At 40.0% G+C, this 26,646-nt stretch overlaps 1 long non-coding RNA gene across 1 annotated transcript; it reads right to left on the reverse strand.

Moving 5' to 3' along the window:
* Positions 1 to 325: 325 nt before the first annotated feature.
* Positions 326 to 3,702, reverse strand: LOC146990082 (uncharacterized). Its single transcript, XR_015035033.1, has 3 exons — positions 3,546 to 3,702; positions 587 to 657; positions 326 to 494 (listed from the first exon to the last, which is right to left on the reverse strand). It is a non-coding gene; the product is annotated as an uncharacterized LOC146990082 (long non-coding RNA).
* Positions 3,703 to 26,646: the final 22,944 nt, after the last annotated feature.

Genomic DNA, 26,646 nt, shown 5'->3' on the forward strand with positions numbered 1-26,646 from the left:
GACATCTGTGAGTGGCCAAGCAGATTCTGAGAGTTGTTTGATATATGGCAGGATGTTTGCAGGGTTTTGCCATGAACCATGCAACGTGAGTAACAGATTGCTTCGTAATCAAAACCATTCAGCATGCAGCGTGTACATTATTCTCCGGTGGATGGATTGAACAACCGCACCGGGCCTGGGTCACCTAAATACGCCCGCTCTGTCATACAAACACACTGATGTTTACGTGTGAGGAGGGAAGCAGATTTAAAAACATGTTCAGTTGATGTATGCTGACGAATCTGAAATGTCAAGAGACACAACCTGCTCCCCTCGACACAGACACCGAATGCCCTGCGTGGCAATCATTTGCAGAGTGACTGCACCACCAGTTTTCTTTGCATGACTACCAACAACACTGCCAGGCGGGATGGGGAGGCACCGGCTCATCAGCAGGGAGGAGGGGAGATGTGCGCAGCCCCCTGTGTGGCGCTCCACTGCTTGGGGTTTAATACCTGTTGAGTGGACAGAGATTTAGTGAGCTTGAGCGCCGCAATCCCAGCTTAATGTTGTACAGGTGCATCTCCCCCTCTCAGGTTAAACTGGCCTCAGGGCAGCTGGCAACGTTAACTGGAGTAGCTTCAGCCGGCTGCAGTCTGCTGGCGACTCGGTTTGACACTGTGGCAAAAGAAAAAGCCTATCTCTTACAAAGACACACAACACAAATACACAACAGTCATATTTAGACACATTAGACACCACTATCTATCACTGGGGAGTCTTTATGTGCTGCCTGACCACCAAGTCAAACATTCAGCATTTCTCTCTCTGTTGTTTTAGCTGGATTAAAATGATGAGTATTTATTTTCTAAATATGTCTCACTCCCAGAGAGGCCGGTGCAGAAGACCCAACGAGTGTAATTAGTCTGGTGCTTTGTTTCTCAGGAGAATAAAATAATAATTTCATGTTTTTCGCAAAGCGGTTTTGTATTCCTGTGATTGCAAAGTGTCTTGTGATCTCATCATCGCCCTGAAACGCACAAGAAATTCTAGGAGCTCATCTTGTGTCAGTCACAGTCAGTTACAATGTGGTGCTTAGATTACATAAAAGAGCCAAATTCTGTGTCTGTGTAGTTTATGCTCATGTTATCACACAGTGAACAGCTCATTAAGAGAGAGAAACATGGGAGAGTGGGACACAAACTAGACATTCTTCTTCTGTGGTGTAACCAGTGGGTGTCCAGAGCTCATTATACAGGTGAAGGTGAAAACTGATATCATTTAAACTCTTAAGCTGCATCTCTGATCTCTCACTGCTCGGTGGCTGCTGCCTTGAAAACACAACCAACCTACGACTGTGTCACGAGGAAATAGAAAGCAAACAATAAACACAACAATCTTCTCCAGTGGTGGTCCACTGATTAAAGGCATTATTATGTTTATGATATTAGAATCTGTTTGGGCTTCGCTGATATGACTAAATGATCATTTCAACATCGTAATAAAACAGGCCTTTTTATGTTAAATTGCCTGATGATGAAATAACAGAAAAAGTAATTAACGGTAAGTGGCTTGTGAAGATAAGGTTGTTGATATTTTTGTTTTAGTGACAAGTTCAAAAACCAGCAATATTTTAGTCCGTCTACATCGCAAAGCTTCTCTGAGGTAGTCACAAATGTTTGGAAACAGCTTGTGGATTAATTCCTTTTTTTTCAACAAAATGATGAACTAGACCACCAGCGTTTCAGACACAGCTGCCTAAATGTGGTCACTCAGAGAGGTGTTACAACGAAGTCCAGTGAAGGTGGCCATCAGAAAGCCTGCTACAAGAAGCACAGTTCAGGTCACCCACTGGACATGAGAGATAGAGAAAACAGGACCGCACATCAGGAGCACCGGGACAGTTCCCTTTGGCCTTGAACAGTCAACTTTACCAGCTCAGATATTATAGCTCTACTGTTTTAGATCTGCAGTCGTGTGTTTACATGCAAGGTGCAAGAAAGGGAAGGTCAGAATAAAAGGAGAGGCGCAGCAGAGAGGGAGAGGGAGAGAAATAAAAAAGCCCAGTTTCCAAAGATGCAGATAAATACTCCGTCATGTTCAGCAGGGGGGCAGGTCGGTCAAGACCGCGTAGCTCACTGGTTTAAGCCAGCACTCGATTATGCTAAATAACCACAGAGGGGAAGAGTGAAGCAAAACAGTTGGCAGTAATGTAACTAAAAGTAACAGTCTGTGCAACATAATAAGTTGATCAGATCAAAAGCACCAATTATACTATTGTTTTTGCCATTTACAAGCAACATGAATGACACCAAATATGGTACTTTGTCATTTTTATAACTTTCCTCCTCAACTAGCACATGCACATTCCCACACTGATGGTAAATTGGGGCCATTGAGTTTCAGTATCATGCCCAAGGACACTTGAAAATGTGGCCTGCAGGAGCTGGGAAATGGATTCCAATAGTGGCCAACCCACTCTGAGCCACAGCCTCACAGGGACTCACATGATTCACATGCACTAACACACACATGTACGTGCACTAACATGCACATGCTGCTAGAGTGGCTACCAGAGGAAACAGCAGGGGTGAGGGGCGTGTCTCAGGATGCTCTAACACCATCATTTCTTTACAAAGAAAACCGTTGTTTTCTGCTGTTTTAATAATGATTACAATCACTTCACAGAACCTTTTATAATAAGCCCAAACATCTAGACACTGTTTGTTTTAGCAAACATTAGTGCAGTGTTGTTGAGGGGGTGTTTTCAGTTGCAGAGTAATGCAGATTATGCATCAAAACGTTTTACTAAATGGTAATGAACTGATGTTTGAGGTAAATAAGGAGCATGTCTCCCAGGGCAACAGTGTGACTCACTGGTGGGTTTTTAACAATAACAGTTTAATCGTTTTTGTACAACAATAGATGTCTGTGGTCTGTGGTGAATAGGATGCATCAGGATTTTGATACAGACACAGAATACTTACGTCTGTCAGATCAATTAATCGCTGGGATTTGAAAAATAAAGTGTAAGGGAGAAGCTGACAGCTTTTACAAACTCCTCACCAACACAGGCCTACGTCACTGGAAAACCAAACATATTATTCCTTACAATAACAATGGATCTTTTCCACTCAAGTATCCAAGTAGCAGCGCACAGTACCATGACCCTGAAACTGAAGCAGCTGAATGAATTCAGTCATTATTGGTTTTATTATTTACACCTTTCCAATCCGGGGGAAAAAAACCTCTTATCTCAAAGTTTGAGTCTCCTTTTCCATTCAGCTGATAGTGATGAGCTGATGAGTGGTAATCACTTGTGAAAACAGTGTTGTGTTCTCTGGTTCTTTACATTCTGAGTACAACATCTATTATTTTATGCACAAATACAGAAAACATATTTCCTATACTCAAAAACAAATTCACTTCAATTCACAAAGGCTGTAAATATTTCAGGGGCCCAGTACCAAATTTCAAATTAGTTGCCATAGGCCTTATGTTTTATGAAAATAATTCCTCGAACTTCTCCATAATTTACAACTCTCTATGGGTGTCTTTGGACTTACCTGTGCTCCAGCTTTGCCCTGGACAGCTGTGGAAAAATCCCACTTCCTCCCACCACAGTGTGTAAGGTAATGGAAACACGGCTACACCGACTGACATCATTACAGCAAACAAGCCTGCAGTCATCGGTGTGGGCCTGGAGCTCCAAGTCATGGGCTGTGGAAGAGAAATCTATTGTTAGTGACTCTACCTGTTAAAGTGGTAACAGAAGAAAAGAAATTTGAGCCTAACAAAGTCAGTTAACTTATCGATTTTGGTCTTTGTATCATTTTTATTGCCGTTTTTTTTTTCTTTTTCTTTTTTGCTCTGTTTGATTGTGAGCTTCTTTAATCTTCGCAGGCTTCTCTACCTCAGGAGATGTTTTAATGGTGTGCACTGAGCCCAAGGTGGAACAAAAGACTTGGAAAGAGGTTGTGAATCTCTCTGGCTCACTTGACCTCTTGCTTCTTTGTGACCTGAACTCCTGTTGCCCTCAGTCTTTTAGTTTAACTTCCTGACTAATGTTTACACCAGTCTCTGAGACCCTAATGAATGTCAGCGTTCAGGGGCGCACTGCTTTACCTCCGTCAATACACAGTAAGCTCAAACTGTCACACAGAACATTATGAATGCTCTGACAGATTGTGCTTTGGAGAAATTCCTCTGTTTTGGCACGTTAACTTTATCACAGACTGGAGGAGGAACGGCACATATGTATTTATTATCAATCTATTGTGATATATCTGGAAAAATCTGTCTATAATTGAAAAGTTTGACATTGTGTGAAATGTTTTGCTGTTTTTTTTGTTGAAAGTTAAATGAGGACCTTGTTGTCACTCTTGTGTTTGCCTAGCTCATTAACTTAGCTTCACATGAAGACTGTAAACAGGGGGGGTCAGGTAGCCAGGCTAACAATTTCTGCAGTCACTGTTTATCTGACGTTCACTATAGTTTAAAATGTGCAGTATGAATGTGCATTAGTGAATTTCATATATTTCAGAATATGTATGTAGGTTTGTTTCTAAGAGGATTAGCAGTAATAACTTAGTATGATGTGTCACTTCACTGGAGGGGCCATTTGTAATTAATGAGTGGCTAATTAATGACTTCCTCAAACAGCTCGGAGGCTGAGTCAGAGTTAATGAGAAATGACTCATGAACAAGGTGCTCAGAGTGAAACCCTGTCTCTGAGAAAAATATAAAATTTTCAAAATATTTGAGTGAATGAGTGAAGCTCTGCTTTTATAACCAGCTGCAGAGTCACTAAGACCGAGGCTGTGTCGGTCAGCAGGAACACAAAGAGCACAAGGCTAACACCAGAGACCGGGTTCACATCCAGAGTCCTGTCTGTGTTCAGGGAGGGTGGGGCCCCTCCAGACCTCAAATCTCAGCTTTTTATCCACCCCCATTCTAAATGCATATTGGAATATGTATATATAATAATAAATATTGGTTCTTTTTTAATTAGGTCCATCTCTCCCTGTTTTATAGTGAATAAACAATGTGGTTATATTTTTTGTGTATGTAGCACTGTGTTACTGTATAAAGCTTTACTTACTTGCACTTTGAAATTCAGTTCAAGATGCCTAAAGTCAGTTTGAACTGCTTCTGTATTAAACCAGACTAAAGTCTCCCTCTAACCTTCACCACCTGCTCAATATAACCAGAATTGTCAGGGCTTGTGCTTCTTTTTTCTGTGGTGGTTTGAGTTTTGAGTTTCCCATGTTTTTTGTGTTTATTATCTTTCATTTTGTTTTAAAAGGTTGTGTTACTTCCTGTGGTCTCCCTCCTATGTGTCTCACCTGCAGGATTATCCCACCTTTGTCTGGTTTCTCTCTGGTGTACTTAGTCTCTGTGTTCCCCCTCTGTCACAGCCGTCTGTCTGTTTTTGGACTTCTCTTTGTTGTCCTTGTTTCCCTGAGAGCTCCAGCTGCCTTTGGTTGTTTCATGTAGCCTGTTTCAGTAAGTCATTAAAATTATTTTGTATTCTTTATACCTTCCACGTCCCATGTCTGTATCTGAGTCTTTTCCTTTGTGTCCCTTGAATACCCATGTCATTAGTTAAGCTGCAGGCACTCTGTGAGTTTGATGGAAATTGGAAAATCATGATGCTTTCAGTATACATTATAAAACATGTTAAATACACCAATGAACATTTCCTCATATAGAAAACATAGATTCTAGGAGACAATTTGTTGCAGTGTGACAGCAGCATGTCATTTCATCAATATACATTAACTATTCATTGCCCAGTAGTTGCTCATTGTTGTCTGTTATGGTCCTTGAATCTGAGTAATTCAGGGATTATGTATTTGTTGTCCTTCACATTTTTGTGAACCACATTGTAAAGTGTAACCCAAACAAGATATAAAATGTAAACTAGCAAGCATTAGAGGCCCAGGTGGACTTTTAGTACTGAAGGACCATGTTAACTGTTTCCCCCTAAGCTACAGTGAGTTGGCTGAAAACTGGCTGTAGCTTCATATTTACAGTAAAGACCTGAGGGTGGCATCAATTTTCTCATATAACATTTGGCCAGAAAGTGCAATAATGCTACCAACTAGAAATACGAGCATCTTGAGTGAGATTTGTCTTAATTCATCATCTGCTGAAACGTCTTTGTTGCACACAATGCTAATCTAAATGTGGTGGATGGATCCATACCAAGAGCCAACATGGCTGTCATTTCCATTTCCCTCTCATGAATGAATTTTAAGGCACCAGCAGATATGGGATATTGGACAGTTTTTCAATTCTGCTAAAAGAGAAATAGTCGAACATAAAATATTGAATAATTCAATGGTGAATTCCCACAGAGATAAAGGCTTTCTGGATGAGTAGCACAGTCAATGTAGTGAATATCTCAGTTAAGGGGATTCATTGTCGTTCAGTGCTTTTAATGGCCTGATAATGTTCCGCTGCTTATTATTCGCACTCAGCGCCAAATAAATGACATGCAAGAAATGTATTTAAAAGTACAACAATGCCTCTTACTTTAAGGCGAACAAATGGGAATAATGCAGGATCACTGGATGTCATCCCTGTTTTTGATGATTATAGTTTGTTATATTCGTGCCTGTGAGTGTGTGTGTTATGTTGTGTTTGTTAACTCCTAGAGTGTGAGGCAGCATGCTGGGGTTCACCCAAGATGCTGTGTGTGCTGTAGCGGACATGATGTGTAACAGGTGTGAGGCGGTGAGGAGGGGGACGTCCGCAGCTGTCCCTGTAGGCACCGGTCATGTCCTCCCCCATCTGCCTTAACCCCCCACCAACCACCTACAATCCTGGCATTAGTGTGTGTGTGTGTGTGTGTGTGTGTGTGTGTGCAGCAGCCTCTGAATCCCTGCTTATACTGCAGCCAAGTGTCATCACCTCTCTATCCAGCATCCCACAGCCTCTCCCCCTCTGTTCTGAGCTAATACTCCGCTGGTAACCATGGATTCTGGACACATGTGGTTTTGGCCATGTGTCCATTTAACAATGAGTGGTCGCATTTCATGACCTCGCTTTGGCCAGCAGCAATCCAACATTCATGTTGATCATTATTTCTGGGTGAAATTTAAAATCTTATTCCTCAAAATTAATGCACGTTTTTTTTAGAGTGAATCACTCGGGGGGAGGAATGATGAAATTAAAGAAGAGCTGTTGCATTTGACTCCTCTATATGTTTGATGTGCTTGACTTTTAGGATGGCCTATTAATTTTCCATGCCTACAGAAATGCAGGGATTGTTTATTCCAATTTTTTTTTTTGTCAGATTCTCATATAATTGGAACAGTATTCGACTGGCAGTAGGTCCCATATTTTCAGCCAGTGGCTGTTTGGATTGTGACACTGGTCAACCTGTCAGCTGCTCTCGTCACCACTTGAGTCCAGAATCAAATATTCCAACCAATATTTCATGTACAGACAATGTTGATCTCTTGAAGATCTATCCTACAGATTTTGGTGATACACTGCTGGATGGACCAGGAGTGTGTGACACACATCCATGTTTCACTAAGGGTGATCGGTGCTAACTTTGATACTTGGGGCCATTTGTACAAAGAGAGACCCTCTGGTTATATCCACAGTCAGAGTGTTGACCCTCCTGATCAAATGTTACTCGTCTAATACAAGTGAAAGTTGTTCAGTCACCTTTGATTAAAGCAGAAGTAAGCGATCCGGTCGTTTTCGCTAATGCTGCGTTCGAGGCAGGCTTTTGAAATCGTAAATTACAGCTTCAAGTCACAACTTACGACTTTGTAACGTTCCAGGCAACCCACTCGTGTTTTTCCGACCTGTTTTACCTGTGAGAGTCACTATAACGGCCACTCGTAACTTCCGACCCGTGAACTCATACCAGATCGAACTGATACAACTTCACAGGACGGAAAAACACGAGTCTACGAGTTTCCTTGAACGCACCATAACAGTCCTCGTCCCTACGTCACCACATTCACGGCGTCCCTTGGCTGCACACACAGCCCTGCATGCCGTTCTCTCTCCTCATTGGATAAAAACTGTAGGATACGATAAATGTTTTCTCCTCGGCTCAGAGCAGAGCAGAGTGACTGACAGACCCGTGTTTCAGTCCAAACACTCTATGTAAGTGATTGCTGTCGGAAGATATAACTATTTAAGACAAATATATCACTTACTTCTGCTTTAAGGGAGTTCTTTGCTTTTAAAAAATAGTTCATTATTTTATGTCAACATGTTGTTGTATTGTTCCATAGTGTATTTACAGAAACTAATGACTCTGAAACAACCTACACTGACTTGAAAGCAAACTGTGAAACCATCATGGCTTTCTCCATAACAAAATCGAGTTCAAATAAAATGGAGCATATAAAAATATCTGAACTGGCGCATCTTGATTGACAGCGGGGTCGTAGGAAATTTGTTAAAGGTGTACAGAAAAGAAAATTGAATTTGAGCCCACTCTGGGTCATAAAATTAGTGTAATAACTCATCTATCAGACGATGTAGGCCAAACTTTGTGCAAAATTCTATTTTTGAGTAAATCCGTGATGAAAGTGTGTATTTTAGTGTAGTTTTTTTTTTTCGTATTGGATAATGCAGGCGCACGGATTATACGTCAGCCTGTACACGATTCACTAGCCACTGATATTGGATCCGTAATCCGTCATTCAAACGTCTGAGACACGCACACACACACGGAGCTCGGGCTCGCCCCAAACTTTGAATATCCCGCCCGCTCGATAACGACCAATCAAATTCGTTTTCCTTACTCGGGTAAACTCGTGTTGCAGCTCGTGACAACTCGGCGCGACAAACGGGACAAACGGCCATTTCTGTACACCTTTAAGTCAAAAGGGGGTTACGAGCCAAAAAAGGATACCACTGCCTTGAACGTTACATCTGGTGCCATCGTCAGGTCAAAATGTTTTCAGTCAAATACTTTGGATTTGACTAAAAGTAAAGGCATAATGACCTAAGCTGGGCCTTGCTTAGCCTACTGCTAACTGCTAAATGTTAGCATGGTAACACACTAATACAGAGATGGTGAATGTGGTAAACACTAACCTGTTACCATTCCAACGGCCCGCCCGCGGGCCCCCGGGGGGGTTTTAAACAGGGAGGTGTCATAGAGGATGTCACCAGTCACTTGAAATAGTCATGCCACATATCGTTGGAAAGCTAAAACTCTTGTGATTAAAGATATGCCGACCATTCCTAAATATAATCATCACAGCAACACTCGAATCAGACTATAAACATGCTAACAAAGTTCGTAAAAAGCCGATATAACTCACGATTTGTGTCAGGGCAGGCTCAGGATCACAGGGTTTCCCCACAAACTTGGTGTCGTTACATTCAGAAAAGTCCAGTAAATCCAATCCAGTAAAGTATTTAGTCCAAAACACACGGTTGTACCGGTAGATAGCCTCATCCCGCTGCTGCATCTTATGAAATTACGCATTGTATATCCAGTAAATCCGTGTATTTCTCCTCATAAGTCCGGCGTTTACATGAAAACAATGTTTATTTCACTTCTCAAAATGGCCGCACACTCTGACCTTTCGATTGACAGCTCACTAGACCAATCACAAGCTCCCTGTCCCCGGCTGCCGCCTGCAATAGCGAATGAGTGGCTGTGTCTGATGAGGAACATCCCCTCCGACAGCGCTGAATGGCTTCAGCCAATAGAAACCGATCCCGATGGCAACTGATGCATTGAATAGCCAATGAAATTCCGAAAAAACGATGTGCTGCATTCACGGTCCCTGGGAAAAGGCAGCACTGCCTTTTTAATGCGTAACTGTGCAAAAGCTGCACTTTGGCGCATGTATTGTTTCTCAATGGCAATTTTAGGAAAACGCCTAGATATACACTTAGAAAAACATGTGTAAAATACTAATTTTTAGCAGGATTGTTATCAAATTTGAACTGGGGCCAGGTAAGGCTTCATGCTGTGGTCCCATTGTGTTTTCCAGCTAAAATTCTCAGCTACACTCATCTTCAGGCATCTGATTGCAACAAAAAAATTCAGGCGAGAATAAAAACATTCTAATTCAGTGTGTTCCAACTTAGATTACTCAATGATAATAGCACTTATAGTGATTATTTCAGTTTGGCGAAAAACTTCAGAGTGTTACCTTTCAAAAGAGACCAAGCCCATCCATATTCTCCAAACAGTTCAAGAACAGCATTCAATTTACTTTGGGTACGCCTTGGATAGGCGAATATTACAGAATTTATAGGTGTGTTACCATCTGAACATTAGCATGGACATTGTTATTTTTGGCATAACTTGATGTTAATTGTAAATTGTTCTATACTTTTTTTCTGTTATTTTGCAGGACTATTGCTCTCTCACGCACAATTCATGTGTTTTGCAGAACCACAAACATACAGCTCTCCATTTAACAGAGCGATTATAAGTAACAAGCTACAAACATTGGGATAATCCTTACCTCTGGAGCCTGCAAGAGGACTAAGGGACGTTCACACCGAACGCGACAGACGCGACGTGAACATCAATCCACCAACAACGTTTTATATGGTCTACTCTGTGTACTCACCAAACCTGTACCAGTCTGCACCCAGGTAGACACCAGTGTGGCCAGTTTGGATGTCTGGATGTCCACATTAATGACAGACTTGATACAGATATTTTCACACTTTCTCTAACATAAATGAATAAATACACAGCGAAGCTTAAAATAGTCCACACCCATAGAGTCAGATTTTGGAAATGCTTTTCTTTTCTTCCTGTTTAATCTGTGTGCATGTTCAGCCATATTAAATGAAGAATAAGACCAGTACACTGTGGCATTGCTAATGAAAGAAACTATCAAACAATAGAGGAAAAAATGAATATGCAAAACAGATGTTACATGTTTTAATGATTCTAGATCATTAAAAAAACATTTTTAAAGTAACACATGTGAATGCACATGGTGGAAATTGAGGTTTAGCTGTGTTTTAATGACTCGAGTCTTCTTCCCTTTGTGTTTACACATAATCCTTTCTTCTCTGTCGTTATTATCATTAGCTCCTGTGCCACACTAATGTGATTCTTTTAAATTTCCACCATTGATTCTGTTTGATGGTAATCGTCTCATGACAGGCTTATTTCCTCTTTCTTAATTCTGAATATTTGCATTAAAACACAGGATGCATGTGCATTGTTTCAACATATGAGGAAAACATGTTTGAGCTAAACCTCAGTTTCTCTCTCATCTCAGTTTTTCTTTAAGCAGCACCTGAACTGTCACATCAATAAGCTTTCTAAAAGCTTAATTTCATGTGTGATTCTTCTGCTGTTATGCCTGGAGAATATTGGGTTTTCTTACCTTAAGGGTATCACAGTGTCTGATTTTGACTGACAGCTTAACTAGATAAATATATCCCGAATAGAAATCAATTAAAGTCTGGTGACAGATTAGTAAAGGGGGGTTACTTATCCCAGGCAACACAATAACCCCCCCAAGGTAATCCGAAAATGGGATGTCATGAAGAGAAAATGAATCCACAAAACTTCCTGCTGAACCAATACCGAGTGCCAAAAGGGCGACTGTGATTTAAAGGTGACCTGCAACACGGTGCACAACACTCACAGACCTGAACAAACAGAGCCGAGAGCTTTCACACGCAGCCGCAGCCCAGACGTATGAAAATGATTCAGTTGTTTTCTTCTCGGTTTAACCTAAAGCCAGCAGTCAACTGAGAGCTTTCGTCTCAGAGCAGAGACTCACCGCTAATTTACTGTGTTTGTGTTTGTTTGTTTACACAGTTAAGCATCATGATAAAAGACATTTAATGTTTAAACCATAGACTGTAAAAAGAATGGACGTAGCGTCCGTGACGTCACCCATTGGTTTTGGGGAGTCGTTTTTGTGACTCAAATATGGCGGCCTGAACAGCGCCATGTTGGATTGGCCGGCCGAGAACCCGCCCACTGGCCTCGAAGCAGCTGTCCACGGAGCTGCTCGGACCTGTCACTCAACGTTTCCGCGCCCTGATTGGCCAGAATTTTAACCTAATAACAGTAAAACTGTAGAGTTAAAAAAAAATTCACCCCCCTCAGAGTGTGTGCGGGGGTAGAAACTATCGATTGAGACGAAAAAACGTTCTGACACCAGGCTTTTAACATGTTTACTGAGGATGTAAAGTCGGCGATTTTAACATGGGGGTCTATGGGGAATGCTCCCTTCTGACACCAGCCCCCAGAGGAATCCGAGGGGATTGCAGTTTTTTGAACGCGGAAGTGAGCTTCACTTCTCAGACCGACAACTGCCCCCTTGGTTTAAACTGATGCAGGTGCAGAAAGAAGCTAAAGGCCTAATCATCTATATACTCTCCTCTTCCCAAGTTGAATTAAATCAAGTGTATTCATTAACATCATACAAATATGATAAAAACAGAGTACTAACAAGTGCACCATGTCCTGGGGCCAAAGTGACTAACTGTAAATTGCAGTGGTCCCTATCTGAATCCTGCCAGGGACCTTTGCTGTGCATCCGCTTTATTTTCTTGTTCATTAAGTTAAGTTAAGATAAGTTAAGAAGCTTTATTGTCATTGTAACACAAAGGAATACAGTGAAATTGCCAGTGGCCTCAGTGTCATAAACAAAACATACACAACAAGACTGGATTGGAATTAATAGGATATATAAATAGACTAATAAAGTAACAGCGGAGAAAAAAAAAAAGTTACTGTTGAAGATTTCAAGTTGACCTAACTCAGACTCAGAGACAACAGGAGCAAGGAAACATTCAGCAGAACAGACACAACCAAATATGACAAATGGCAAGAAGGCCAAAGACCCAGGACAAAAGCCCAAACCCTGGAGCTTCAGCCTTTTTTAGCCCAATCAAAACAGGATTTGGATCATCTCTTGGCAGTACTTTAGCATGTGTTCCCAGAATTTGGGCTGTTTTGACAAGACCGGATTGGTCCTGTCGGTCCAAAGGGTCAGGTTGACGTGACCCTGTCTCAACTTGGTGTTCACTTTCCTGTTGTCCCAAAACCTTTGCACAGACCAACCTGTTGTTTTCATACACACACAGAAATTTCACCACATTAGCAGAAGGTAAAATTAAATCATGCTGTTTGTCACTGTCAGTGGACAGTGTGAGGAAAGATGCAGTCTGTGTGGTTTTGTGATTAGCAGCCTCTTGTGGTTGAATAGAGGTGGAAGACGCTTAACTTGGCCACTTGGCCAACAGTGGCCATGTCTCCCTCACCTCAACCAAGAGGTTTAGCCTAACAGCTGATTTAAACCAACTCTAAAGAGACAGACTTATACAGTGGAATGTAAAATCCTCTAAAGAGCCACAAGGAAATAACTGAAGTTTTAAATTTGATTGAAAACAAATGCAAAAAACTTATTAGTTGCATTGTTAGTGCCACAGTGCCACAACACTTAAAGGCACTGACCTCTATAGCTATGAAACAGAATCTGTTCTCTGGATGCTCGCTGTCTGCTTCTTTTTCTGACAGGAGCTGCTGTTTTGTCACAATAAGTCCAAATTTCTCTGTGTTTCTGTCTGTCTCAGCAGGTGTCGATCGTCTATCGTTGTGGCAACCCCCTCAAATTGCCGTGGCAACCTCTGAGCCTCAGGCCAGAGCCACAGCTGAGACCAATTAATTAATTAGGGACTCTCTTATGTATATCTCTAAAGTTTATCCTCTTCTGACCCCTGTCACCCATACATTTATAACCGCACACACAAACACACAGATGCTCTCACACATACAGGTAACTTTATGTGATAACATCCACACACACACAAGTTGACAGCTCCTCAGAGTCAGTGCTCAGAGAAAGTGTCTGTCTGCTCAGCTCTGTCTTGACCTTGAGGTCAGGGGTTTGAGTCCCATGTTGACAGAGATCTCACCCTCGGCAGCGGCCCCTGTGACACTTTAAAACATTTCTGGAAGGAAATTTTCTAGTTATTATTTTCAATACAATAAATTTCCAAAACGTCAAGGCCAGCCTCTTGGTATGAATCAAAAAAACTTCAAATTGCATGCAATGATACATGTGTATATGGATATATGTGTGCATGTGTGTGTGCACGTGTATGGTTGTATGTGCGTGAGTATGAGTGCATCCATGTAGCTATGAATGTGCAGGTGTAGGAACATGTGAATGTTTTTTTCTTTTAGATATGCAAGTTAACATCCATATGAAGATTATATTACTCTTTTTTTTCTTTTCTTTTTTTAAAATTTATATATTTATTTATTCATTAATATATATATTTTTTTTGTTGACCTTGTGGGGAGTGGGTGGGTGGGGTTGTTTTGTGTTCTGTAAACTTAAAGAAGTCTATAAATAAAGTGCTTAAAAAAAACTCAAATATCCATACAAACAGTTGATAGAGATTAATCGCACTGGAACAAGTTAACACGGTGGTGAAACTTTCCTTACTGATGTAAGACACTTGAACAATTCCAGGGTTATTAATGATGTAGGGCTTGTTTGCTCACAGCTTTTAAAGATTGGTACCAGTTCTGTGTTTCCTTTTTTTTTTTTTTTTTTTTTGAGTGTGGAGAGGGATCAGTGGAGAGGGATCTTTACAAAGCACAGCCGGGTCTTTACCATAAATTCAAAGGAGCAATGGACCAAGACTAAACTCAGCACAAAAAAACCATTACCAGATCTGAATGGATTGAATGCCCTACCAGTTCTTAAATATACACACACAAGCCGGGCTTAGACCTTCATTGGCCATGACTAATACATGGTTCCAGACACTGATGTGATGTAGAGGAGTTGGGAGTGCACCAGTTCATTACAGGCCCACCGGGCGTACTGCATTTTGATGGATTTCCCCAGGACTCTCCACATGGTCTATGCTGCACATCAGGTAATTGCTGTTAGTTTAAGTGCACTGCCACCAGTCCCACCAGACTAAAGCCCTTATGGCACATTGTCCTTCCTCCAATGTGTGTGTGTGTGTGTTTTTGAGAAAGACGAGGGGAAAAAGAAAAAGAGAAATGAAGATGCAGATAAAGAGTGTGCGCATGTGTGTGTGTGTGTGTGTGTGTGTGTGTGTGTGTGTGTGTGTGTGTGTGTGTGTGTGTGCGTGTGTGTGTGTTCTTGTAAGCCCATGCATTTAAAAGGCAGAGTAAGATTGGCTTTGTGATAATGATATATGAAACATAAACCCGAGGTCATCTGTTCCAATAAAGCCTCCAGTCTCTCAGCCGCCCTCTTGCATGCAGATGAACTAATATAAAGGGTGCGCTTGGTATCACAGGTTACGCTCTCATTTCTCTGCTACACAGACAACTGAGGGGTTAGTTTACTGCCTGTCTCCAATACAGAGATGATAGAGAGGAAAAAAATAAGGAGACAGCAGACACAGAGAGCAGAGGGAGAACAAAGGATTCCTAAAATAAAACAAAAAACAGCAACAAAAAAGGAGCACAGAGAGACTCAAGGTTTCCAATTAGCCAGTGTTGAAATGGGATGTGGACTAGATTGGAAGGACTGTTCGGTGCTAAGTGTCACTGAGCGGGTTGGGGTGGTGGACGGTGGGGGGGCTGCCGGATTAGGAAGAGATGAGACGAGAAGCGCTGCATTTTCCTCTCTCCTCCCAGACAGCTCATATCTGCTAGCTGCTGGAGGCTGGCTGAGAGAAAATACACACCAGGGGGTCTGGCTTTGGAAAGTTGCTGCAGCACTTCAACTGAAATGTCTGACCTCAGAACTGAGTTCATTTTTGGCTGCTCGCGTTTTCTCCACTGGAAGGTCAGGAAAGAATTTTAGCATTGATTTTTAAACTCTGATGATGAAAAGTGTTATTTTAAAAAGTGTTATTTATTTTATTTTGTAGATTGTCAATATGAAGAAAAGAAATATTTAAAGGGACAACGAGGAGTTTCTATTTGGTTATAAAAAAGTCTCACGTTAATGTGGATGAATCTCCACTACCCACACTTGTTAATGGGCCCATTTTTGATAAATATATTGTTTTGTCTCTATCGTTATTTTGTTATTATTAGTGGTGGTGGAAATGCTGGTCGAGCCGACCTGCGTTTCCTACTTTTGGTTTCGCAACGAGTCATGAGAATAACGCAGCTGAATCGCCGTTTATGGTCGGAACTGCGACGGTATGTGAACCTCTTTGAACCTCTGACTTTAATTCTTGATGAATGAAAACATGAGTCCGTCTTGCGCCGGTCAAAGAATTCTACGGTGCGCGCGGAGGCTCATAAATGTAGTGTGAAAACGTTTTGCTTTTCCAAAACTCCTCGTTGTCCCTTTAAGCTAGATTTATAGGAGACAAATTTGTTCTGTCAGTGAATTTTTTAAAGGAAATGTCATTTCTGATGATTGAACAGTGTCTCTGCAGGAAATCGATGCAATGCTCTTGTGCCACACAGAGGTTGTGATGGTGGGAAACAGTGGAGGACAGTGGGTGTACAATGCCCAGAGGTTTGTGTCCTGAGTCCTGCATGTGCTAAAAGTAACAAAAGCACTTTAGGGAAGGTGAGAAAATTAACTGCACTGTTACCAAACATGAAGATTTAATCATGATTTGGTCACATATTATTACATTGGTAACACTTTATTTGACGCCTATCCCATTATTATAACCATACTTATAATGGGTTATAATGCAGGTATAGCACTGTATAACTATAGTTATAAACACTCACAAATGATCATAATGCTTTATAACAATAATCATAACACACTATAAAGCATTTTATCATGACTTATAAGGTCAGGTATTAATACGTTATAATTGTTAGTAACTCGCTGACAATGCGGTTAAGCATCTAGGGGTTAACCTTGACAGTAAATTATCATGGCAGAAACATATAGATAAAATTGCAGGGAAAATGGGAAGAAATATATCTATGATAAGAAGATGCTCCTCCTTTCTTACTCCAAGCACCACACATTGCAGGTTATTCAAGCTTTGGTACTTTCTCATCTGGATTATTGTTCACCTATCTGGTCAAGTGCAGCTAGTAAAGAACTTTGTAAGCTGCAGTTGGTGCAAAATAGAGCTGCACGTCTTGCCCTTCGGTGCTCAATGAGGAAAAGCATAGACAAAATGCACGCGGACCTAGCCTGGCTGAAAGTGGAAGACAGACGAAGTCTTCTAACTTTATTTAGAAATATTTGTGTTTTAAAACAGCCAACTTGCCTTTACTCAAGAATAACATTTGTTCAAACAGACATGGTCATGAAACAAGACAGGTGAGAAAGGGTCATGTTATGATTCCTAGACCAAGAACTAATGCTATGAAAAAAAACAGTCATGTTCAGAGCCATTTCTGGGTGGAATAAGTTGCTTAATTATAACTCAAGCAACAAGTAAAGAATGATTTTTAAAAAACAGCTAAAAAGGTTATTCTTGGGTAAAGGCCTGACAACTCTGTGACCTGTTTTTGCTGGTTTGGATTTTCTTTTTATGAAATTTTACCTCAGTGTTTTTGGTAACTTGTTTTATAGGCAGGTGTTGTGTGTGTGCTTGTACAGTATATGTGGGTGTGAGTGTGTGAGCATGTGTAATTCGGAAATTAGTGTTGAAACTGTATTCATGTAGCCTATGTATTTTGTAAAATATTATTGTTACTTGAATTGCATGTTTTTAACATGGACCCCAGGAAGAGTAGCTGTTGCACTAGTAACAGCTAATGGGGATCCAAATAAACAAATAAACAAATGCCCACATCAATAATAAATTATAAATATAGTTATAATGGCTTATAAACATGTATAACTATTATAAACTCTCATAAATTATCATAAGGCTTTATAACAATAAGCATAACACATCATAGAGCATTTTATAATGGGTTATAAGGTCAAGTATTATTATAGAGTTATAATGCATAAGGCGTCAAATAAAGTGTTACCATTACATATTATTACAGCAGTAATTATCAGATAATAGTTACCGTATTTACATATAGTTATGTATATAATCACAGATATAGAATTTCATATATTGACATGTAAGTCCAGTTTCAGTATGCTTATATTTTAAACTACTTGACAGACATGAATAAAGATGGACACTTCTCCACATTGTGAAGAAATGCATGTTCAAAATTAAATTAAATATTTGTAAGTAAAACATACACATACAGTATATTTGATGTTGTTTTAATAAAAGTACAACTATAAATTAAATAATCTTATTAATATTTATTCATGTTAAACATTATCCTTGTACCTACAGCTTGTACAAATGTACTATGGGCAGTTCTTATCCCATAACTCATGCACACACTCACATAAACAACAAGATGCAGAAATGTAGTCTCTCAAGACGGGGATGATTTTAAATTGATATGACAACCTGCAAACAGCTGCTACTGTAGATTTATTTGAGCAACATCACCATTCAGCTGGAGTGGTTTTTCTGAATAAATAATCAATATGAATCAAATACTCACTCTATTTTATTTGTGTTTTGGCCTCTGCAATCTGGTTCAACTAGAGGCAGTGATGATGTGGTCCAGAAAGCCAAAGCAGCTGAAAGATGCTAAGATGCTTGGAGCTGAGTTTCAATTCAACACTAGGGGACACTGAGGGTGGTTGTAACATGGTAACACTAACAGTTTCTCCAATCAGGAACAAGTTAAAAATCACTCTGCTCAGTTTAGTCCTATCAGACTGTGGCTGACAGTAACTAACATACTTGAGATACTCACACAGCCCCACACGCACCTACCTACACACACCAGCAGACCTACTATGTTAAAATGTAAACTATGTGTTACAACTAACCCAGACTATGGGGTGAATTGTAACATTTCACTCCTTGTATTTGAGACTGAACCATGTATTTTCTGTTTGAGTTGAGTTAACAGCTACGCCATTTAATAGCAGACACACGTGACTAGTTTGTATCACATTTTAAACACACTGGCTTAAGATACAGACAGAAGTGTCAAAAATGTTACAACCATTAAATCCATCGTTAATATAAAAGACGTAATCATACTAAATTTAAGTGGTGACACTTTTCATATAATGCTGTAAATTCTTGACCTATATTTCAAAATGTGTATAATCATTATTTTTTCATGCATTTACAATTGAAGGTCATTTATATTTGGTTAAAAAAAGTACTAAAATAGAAACAAATATCAAAAGTAACATGGTAGCCTATTGCTCTGTATAGGATGCTAAGAGATTGACACAGGTGAAATACAATTTCAAAGTCCAGTTTGACTTTGGTAATGCTTTTTTCAGACAACTAGCTGGGGGCTTGTGAGCCAATATTTACTGAGTTCTAATAAGGAGCAAATGAGGTGTGAAGATGGAATAACAGTTTAAAGGATTTTTTGATTTCGTTGAATTTGCTCGACTAGATAAGCAAATTAAGAAAATTAAGGATATTCTTTAAAATGGACCCATTCTCTTTCATCCATTGATTCCCATCCCCCAGATAAACAGCCCGGGCCAATGAATAAACATCGGACCATTTTAGTGCTTAGAAACAGTCTCTGAGCAAGAGGCCTAATTCAAGTAGCATCCTTTCCCAGGGATCGATTCCGTGAAGAAGCATAATGCTATGCTTGGTTGTTCAGATTGTCTCAAGAAGCAATTCCAGCACCACCGGCGGCATTTGTTACTGGGTTGTCTTAAAAACCTCCCTGCAAGAAGTTATTGTGCTGCCATGCCATGGTGGAGAGGCATTTAAAACAATGAAACAGCTGCTCAGGGGGCAATTAAACCCAGGTCAGAGCTGATTTATGACCCATTTGAATGACATGACAAACTCAGTTGTTTGTGCATATTTGTATGTCTGCGTGCACTTGCACACAGTGATACAGAGACATTATCACAGAGGTTTTCACATTTACATTGTGTTTACCAAGGCCATTTATTTCCATCGGTGAGCTGCACATAAACAAAGGCTGCTGGAGGCATTTACTGTTAACATTAACACAGTTACTGCTGCAGCCATCAGGAGATAGCCTCTTAAATTGGGGACAAAATCCACAGTTACTTTTACAGTGTAAAAAAATCCATGTGATTGTTCTGCTGAAGTGAATGTGAGGTCGCAGCTCTAAATTAGTCTAATCAAGTGGGAATCTTCCAGCCAGTCTTTCGGTAGGCAGACTTCAGTAGACAGACTGTAGCGCTAAGAGGGTTGTAACTCTGCAGGATATCCACTTTAACTCACACTGTGGATCCCAAGAGCCAGGAAGCTTTGTGTTGCTCTGGTATACATGTATACCCAGGTTCAGACTCAGAGACCTCCGTATACTGTATAGCACGTTGAACTTCTGAGCTTTTTTCTCTACTATTTCATGTATAATAAATGAAATTCATAATTCATACAAATTCACAATACAGTCTGCACTTATTATTATTCACTATTTATTAATAATTTTCTTTGTTTTATTCTTATGTTGTGTGTTTCATGAAACTTCCCAAGTTTATCACGTAACGTAAAGACAAATATTTTTTGTATTACAAGTTTTGTCAAATGTTATATTTAAATATGTAAATGAGGCGATACCTAATGAAATATGCATTAATTTGCATACATTTCCAGAACCAAAATCTGAACAATGGATAAAGCCACTTTCAAAATTTCATGTTTTATTTTGTTGACATATTAGTCAGAAGTTTTTACAGAGGGGATTTTGGATATCTCTTTTTATCACGCTGTAAATGAGAAAATACTGTCACCAGCCCTAAAAAATCTAATTTCTCCATGTTTTTAGGAATAAAATGTTGTATAAATCAGGCTTTGAATGATATATCAACAATCCCCTATGTGAAAACCTTAAAAATATAGACAGGAATAAAACTGGAAGGCTTGGTGTCTACCAGAAGAAAAATCTACTGACGAAAGAGACAGAATTAAGTAAAAGAACCACCTTAATGTGGATTTTTAACCATTTCTTTTGACTTTTCTGAAAGAATAGGAATAATAGCCCAAAATCTCAAAATTGATCAGTGCATGAAAAAACAGTGTTTTTGCCTGTAGTGCCTTGTCTTCCAACAATGTAATTAGTTTATTTAAGTATGTTAAATAAATATATTATATTATATTATATTATATTATATTATATTATATTATATTATATTATATTATATTATATTATATTATATTACAGTAGAAACAAATCAGGTCTGGAGAGACCGTCTGCAGCCATAAGGCTTGTCTGCCTCTACAGGCTGCAGGTGTAGCATCCACAGGCTAACAGGCTAATGAGCACCAAACCTACTGTCTGACTGTGGTACATGAAAGAATCTGGTGAGCCCCCAAGCAGCCTCTTTGGTATTCTTCGGCAGTTTTGGTGTGATCAAGAAGTGTCAAAACAAGCTGCAGCAGCCAAGTCAAGTCTGGTACAGTATACAAGTTTTTGCAGGTCTGTAGTGCATAGTGCAGCTATGGCAAACTTCACTCTGTCACACAGTACTGGAGTGAACTTTAAAGATGGTAATGTTTCAGTTTGAGAGCTGGTAGATAATGTGGTAAAACAGAGAAGCTGAGGGAGCTTTACTCAAGTGTCCATGTCCTGGATGTGAGGTTGTGACCTTTTCCTGAAGCGGTGTGTACCAGTGCAACATTGAAGTCGCAAAGGAGTTGGTACAAAAAATGAGTTTGTTCTTTTTTCCCGCAGAATCCTGAGTTAAAAAGCAGTGATTTAATCTAAAAGGGATTTCTCTACATTGGGACAGAATTACATAGGATGAGATGAGTGAAATTTGTTTTATGACTAACTTGAAAAACTACGAACCTATCCTTCATGCCCTGCAATCTCCACACAGGAAGTTAACACATCTGTCCCCATCTGCATATCAAAAAATACCCCCTGTGTCACATCACCCAAACATGACGTCAGGCGGTGATTGATCCCAGCGGAGGGAAACAGCCTGACCCAGCCTGGCAGGAGTTTTTCAATTATTCACCGGCCCTCGCCCTTGGCCCGAGGCTGTTCAACTCTTTTACAGTTGCTCTCTCTCTATACCTCATCACTTGCTGTATTCATGAATAAAAAAACACGGAGGGCGGCTCGATGTGATCCACCTACACAGTCATCAGAATTCACTTCACGAGCCGCAAAACTTCCCCGGTGCCTCTCTGCCGAGCTGTGGTCGTCAGGAAGCTTCTCGCTCCGAGTCCTGATCAAGGCAGATGAGTTGAGCTGATACTGATACTAGTCTAATGTTGCTCTGACAAATTAGAAAATGGTTTAGTACAAATATCTAAATATATACACTATTAAAGTATTCATATTCTCGATCCGACACCATCTGTGGCTGACAACAATTAACTGGAAGCAACTCATCAACACCAGTTTTCCCTGGGGTCTTATATAAAAACACAAACTATAAGAACTCATGCCATCAGAATAATAGACGCTACGATAATATAAAAATTCCGCACACAGTGGCCCCAGCTCTCAGAAAGTTTCTGGTGTGAAAAGTCTAATGTGCTGACAGGTGGTTCAGTTGAGATACAGTAGGACCCCGAAAGGAAAACACTGCAGCAAATGGCCCACAACAACAACATTTTGAAATTCAAGTGACAAAGCCACCAAGAGGGCACTGGAGCAGACCTGCTGGAATAATCCTAAAGCTTTTTCACCCCCCTTGACTCACAGTGTATAGAGAGCCTAAGCGGAAGCAGGAAGTAACGGCGCCATGGGACCTCAACTCTGAAAAACTCGCCATACAAATGAACGGGACTGAAAATTTTATTTTGTGATCCGTTTGAATTGTGCCATGAGAAAAAAATATGTCCTCTACCTGTTTAAAACGTCACGTTTCATGCCGAGAAATCAGCCGTTTATCATAAAACGGCAACAGAAGAATGTATTTTGTGTAAAGAACGCTCCACGGACTACAGATCTGTGTCCCACAAAAAATACGTCACCAACTGACACGGGAAAGAGCGGCATTTGGTGTGTGACGTCACCTACGCGACTTGTAGTCTTTCTGCTTACAGATTCCTCTGAATTTTATTTTACAATAGTTTTACAACAAACTGCTGATTTCTCGGGATGAAATGTGATGTTTTAAACGGGTAGAGGACATATTTTTTTCTCATGGCACAATTCAAACGGATCACGAAATAAAATTTTCAGTCCCGTTCATTTGTATGGCGAGTTTTTCAGAGTTGAGGTCCCATGGTGACCGTTACTTCCTGCTTCCGCTTAGGCTCTCTATAGGTTAGACTGGAAATCCAAGCTCACAACATTTCCATGTTTCCCTCTACGACATGAAATCAACCTTCAGAAACCTTAGAGGCAGAGAAATGAATCCAACATGGAAGTACTGAAAACTGGCTCCAACAGCAAATCACCACAGACTCCACAGATGGAAATATGCAACTTCAGATCAGCAATAACTATGTTTACAGTCTGGTACAAAAAACAAAACAAAAAACCCCAGCTCTGGACTGATGTCTCGCTCCACATGCTCCCTCTTCTTTGCCTATTTTATGATTAGCCAGGAGTTTGGTGAAGTCATGTACTGGCTCAGTGGTGATGGCCAGTTTGGCCACCACTCTTCAGAAGTCCATAGGTGACGTCCATCTTTATTTACAGTCCCTATATAAAATACACCTGAAAAATACCCTAGCTGTAATAACTTTAAACTTTTTTTGCAAGAGGAAAGGCTTTGTAGAAGCGGTAAGATGCTAATTTAAAGGACAGCTTCCTTCTGTTGGTTGTTTTTCTCAGATGTTAGTGACTTATCAGCAATTTCAAAAACTATTGCAATATTGAATGATATCAAGTGACACCATTTCATCTTCTATGGCAGTCTATAGTCTACTTTGGGTTGTTGGCTGGTTTTATATGCTCTGGGCTCTTCTAACCACACACTTCAAATGGAGGGAACTCCAAGATACAGTAATGTTTTACACGGGGGGGTTCCAGCAGTTTGGCAGGCTCTCTCCCATTCTAAGGTAATGTCAGGTCCATAAAGCTGAACGAGCTTGCAGAGGGATGTGCCAGGTACAGTGACAGTGAGTCAGGCCTCATGACCCAACATCACGACAGCACATCTTTGCAGCCATATTCCAAAATCTGTTATAGTGGCTTTAAATGAAATAATCTCCAAAAGGCATCAAGTTTAACATGAAACACATTTTAAGCAATATCAGTGTATTATTTTTGTTTTCTACAGTTTGAGTGAAAAAGGGAAACAAAGCAGCAGCCTGCAAAAGAATGTGAAACGCAGGAGACCTGAGCTCTCAGATAACTTTGACCAGGGAATCAGACAAGATATTTACTATTTACACACTGTGGTGGTTTCCAAAAGGGGGGGGGGGGGGGTTGAAAATGTAAAAGATGAAAAAAAAAAAAAAAAAAAAAGTTTACATGTAAAGGGAATGTGTCATCTGTAGGCTATGCCTTATTTGGAGATCATTTCATCTCCCACTTGTTTAATTGTTAGCATTAATGGAGACATATTATGCCACCTTTCCACAAATTAAAGGGAGACTTGAAGACATGCAGAACAATCACAGAGCCACCACTGCTCTGATTATTATGAAAGAATATAGTCATAATATGTCAAATTAAACAGCAGAAGCTGGCCCACAACGTGTAAAAACCATGTTTATATGACCCAAACACTACTCAAACAAACAACTAAACATCAAACTTCATGAAGAACCTCTGTGTGGACCCACATTTACTACTGTACATGTTATATCTATCGCTCTGTGTACATTATGCGAAACACATCAGCTACAGCTTTCTATGCCGGCTACAAAGATTGGGACGTTACATAGCAACCGCGGCTAACACAGAAGCTACACAGAAGCATGGCAGAGAGAGAAGCCAACAACGAGCAAAGTCCAGCAAACACAGACACTGCTTGGACAAAACATGGTTGTACATTTCCTCTTACCTTTGCTGTTTTGCCCATGGATGTATTATATTAACGGTTTTGCCTTGAAAGGTTTGGTAAATCCACAATATTTCCAGTTTGAACTTTGACCGGTGTTACATCTAAATCGGTCCGGACGGGCTTTAGGAGCAGTGGAACCTTTGTGAGTGCAGACAACAGCCTGCACATGGATTCTGCTGTGAATCCAGAGCATAGACTGTTGGTGTGTCCCAAATCGCGCACTTGTGCACTTACACTTAATATTTTGAGTGCATAAGTGCGTTCACACTGAGCAGTGCGCGAAAATGTAGTGCGCTATGCGCACTCAATTGGCGCACTCAAACGGCCAGAAAATTGAGTGTGGATCGATGGACACTTTCCACACTTAACGGCCGCCATCTTGGTGACGTAGTGGAAGCACGTCACTACTTTTCAAACGGCAGCGGTTGCTTTGAGCAGCGACGGAGCTGACACCGGCGTAAATGTCTTTAAAAAACACTAATAACAGCACAACAACAACACTAACACAATAAAACACAACTTAATAGCTCGTTTTGATCGGCAAAAAGCGCTGTCAAGTGTCGGCGATAGGGCTCCAACGGCCGGTTGCTATGGTTGCAATCAGAATTTAAAAAATTGAAGAAGCAGCTGTCGAGTCATTTCCGGTAAGTGCGCAGCAGCAGTGTTTGATTTGAGACGGTACTAACCTGTTGAAATTTGTGCACTGCACAAGGCAGTGCACTGCTTTACAGTGTACTGTAAAGCAGTGCACTAAGAGAAGTGTGCGATTTGAGACACAGCACCAGATTTGTCATTGAGAGGCAGAATCTTAAAGCCGAGGGAATATCCCGCCTTACGTATGCTGCTTTATCTCTTGACATTAATAAAAAAAGTTTTAAAAGTTATCGACAAAATGCTATTTAACTTTGTATGGAAAAACAAAACTCATTACATTAAAAAAATCAGTAATAATGAATAGATAAGGGTGGCCTTAATTTCTTAGACTTTAATACCTTAAATAATACTTTCAAAATCAATTGGCTTAAACAATTTATCAATTTGGAATTTCATACCAAACTTTATTTTTTCTAAAGTAGGAGGCCTAAATTTCTTTTTATTTTGTAACTACAGTATTGAAAAAGTCCCATTAAAATTATCCTATTTTCATAAACAGATGCTTCTCTCCTGGTCATTAATCTATAAACACAACTTCTCTCCGCACAGATATTACATATGGAATAATAAAGACATCATACACAGAAACAAATCCCTATTTTACCCCTTCTGGTTTATTCATAATATACTTCTGGTCCATCAGTTATTTAACTCCAATGGTTCACTACTTACATATCAAGAATTTACTTTAGAATATAATATCTTAATTCCTATTAGTGAATTTAATGTTGTTATAAATGCAATCCCTGCTGGTGTTTCTATGTTATTTAAAAGCACAATAGTACAGAACCCAACTTTATTGCCTATAGATCCTACCAAACTTGCAATTGGCCAGATTTGTTTCTCATCAACACGCAACAGTAACCGATCTATACGTGCTTTATTTCAAGAAGAAGTTGTTTCTGTTCCATATGTAGTCACTTACTGGAATAACTTAATAAACAACCTTGACTGGAAGAAGATCTGGAACTTACCAGCTAGATACATGACAAATAATAAAATAAAAGAAGTATCCTTTAAAATAATCCACATAATTTACCCTTCTAAAGTCTTCTTTTCACAACGTTTTAAAAATGTCACAGATACAAGTTGCTCTTTTTGTTTGGGATCCCCTGAAGATGTCTTTCATTTGTTTTGGTCTTGCCCTTTTTCTACCAGT

Source organism: Trachurus japonicus, chromosome 3 (assembly GCF_045865225.1).
Source record: "Trachurus japonicus isolate A0001 chromosome 3, Traja_1.0".
Lineage (NCBI taxonomy): Eukaryota > Metazoa > Chordata > Actinopteri > Carangiformes > Carangidae > Trachurus > Trachurus japonicus.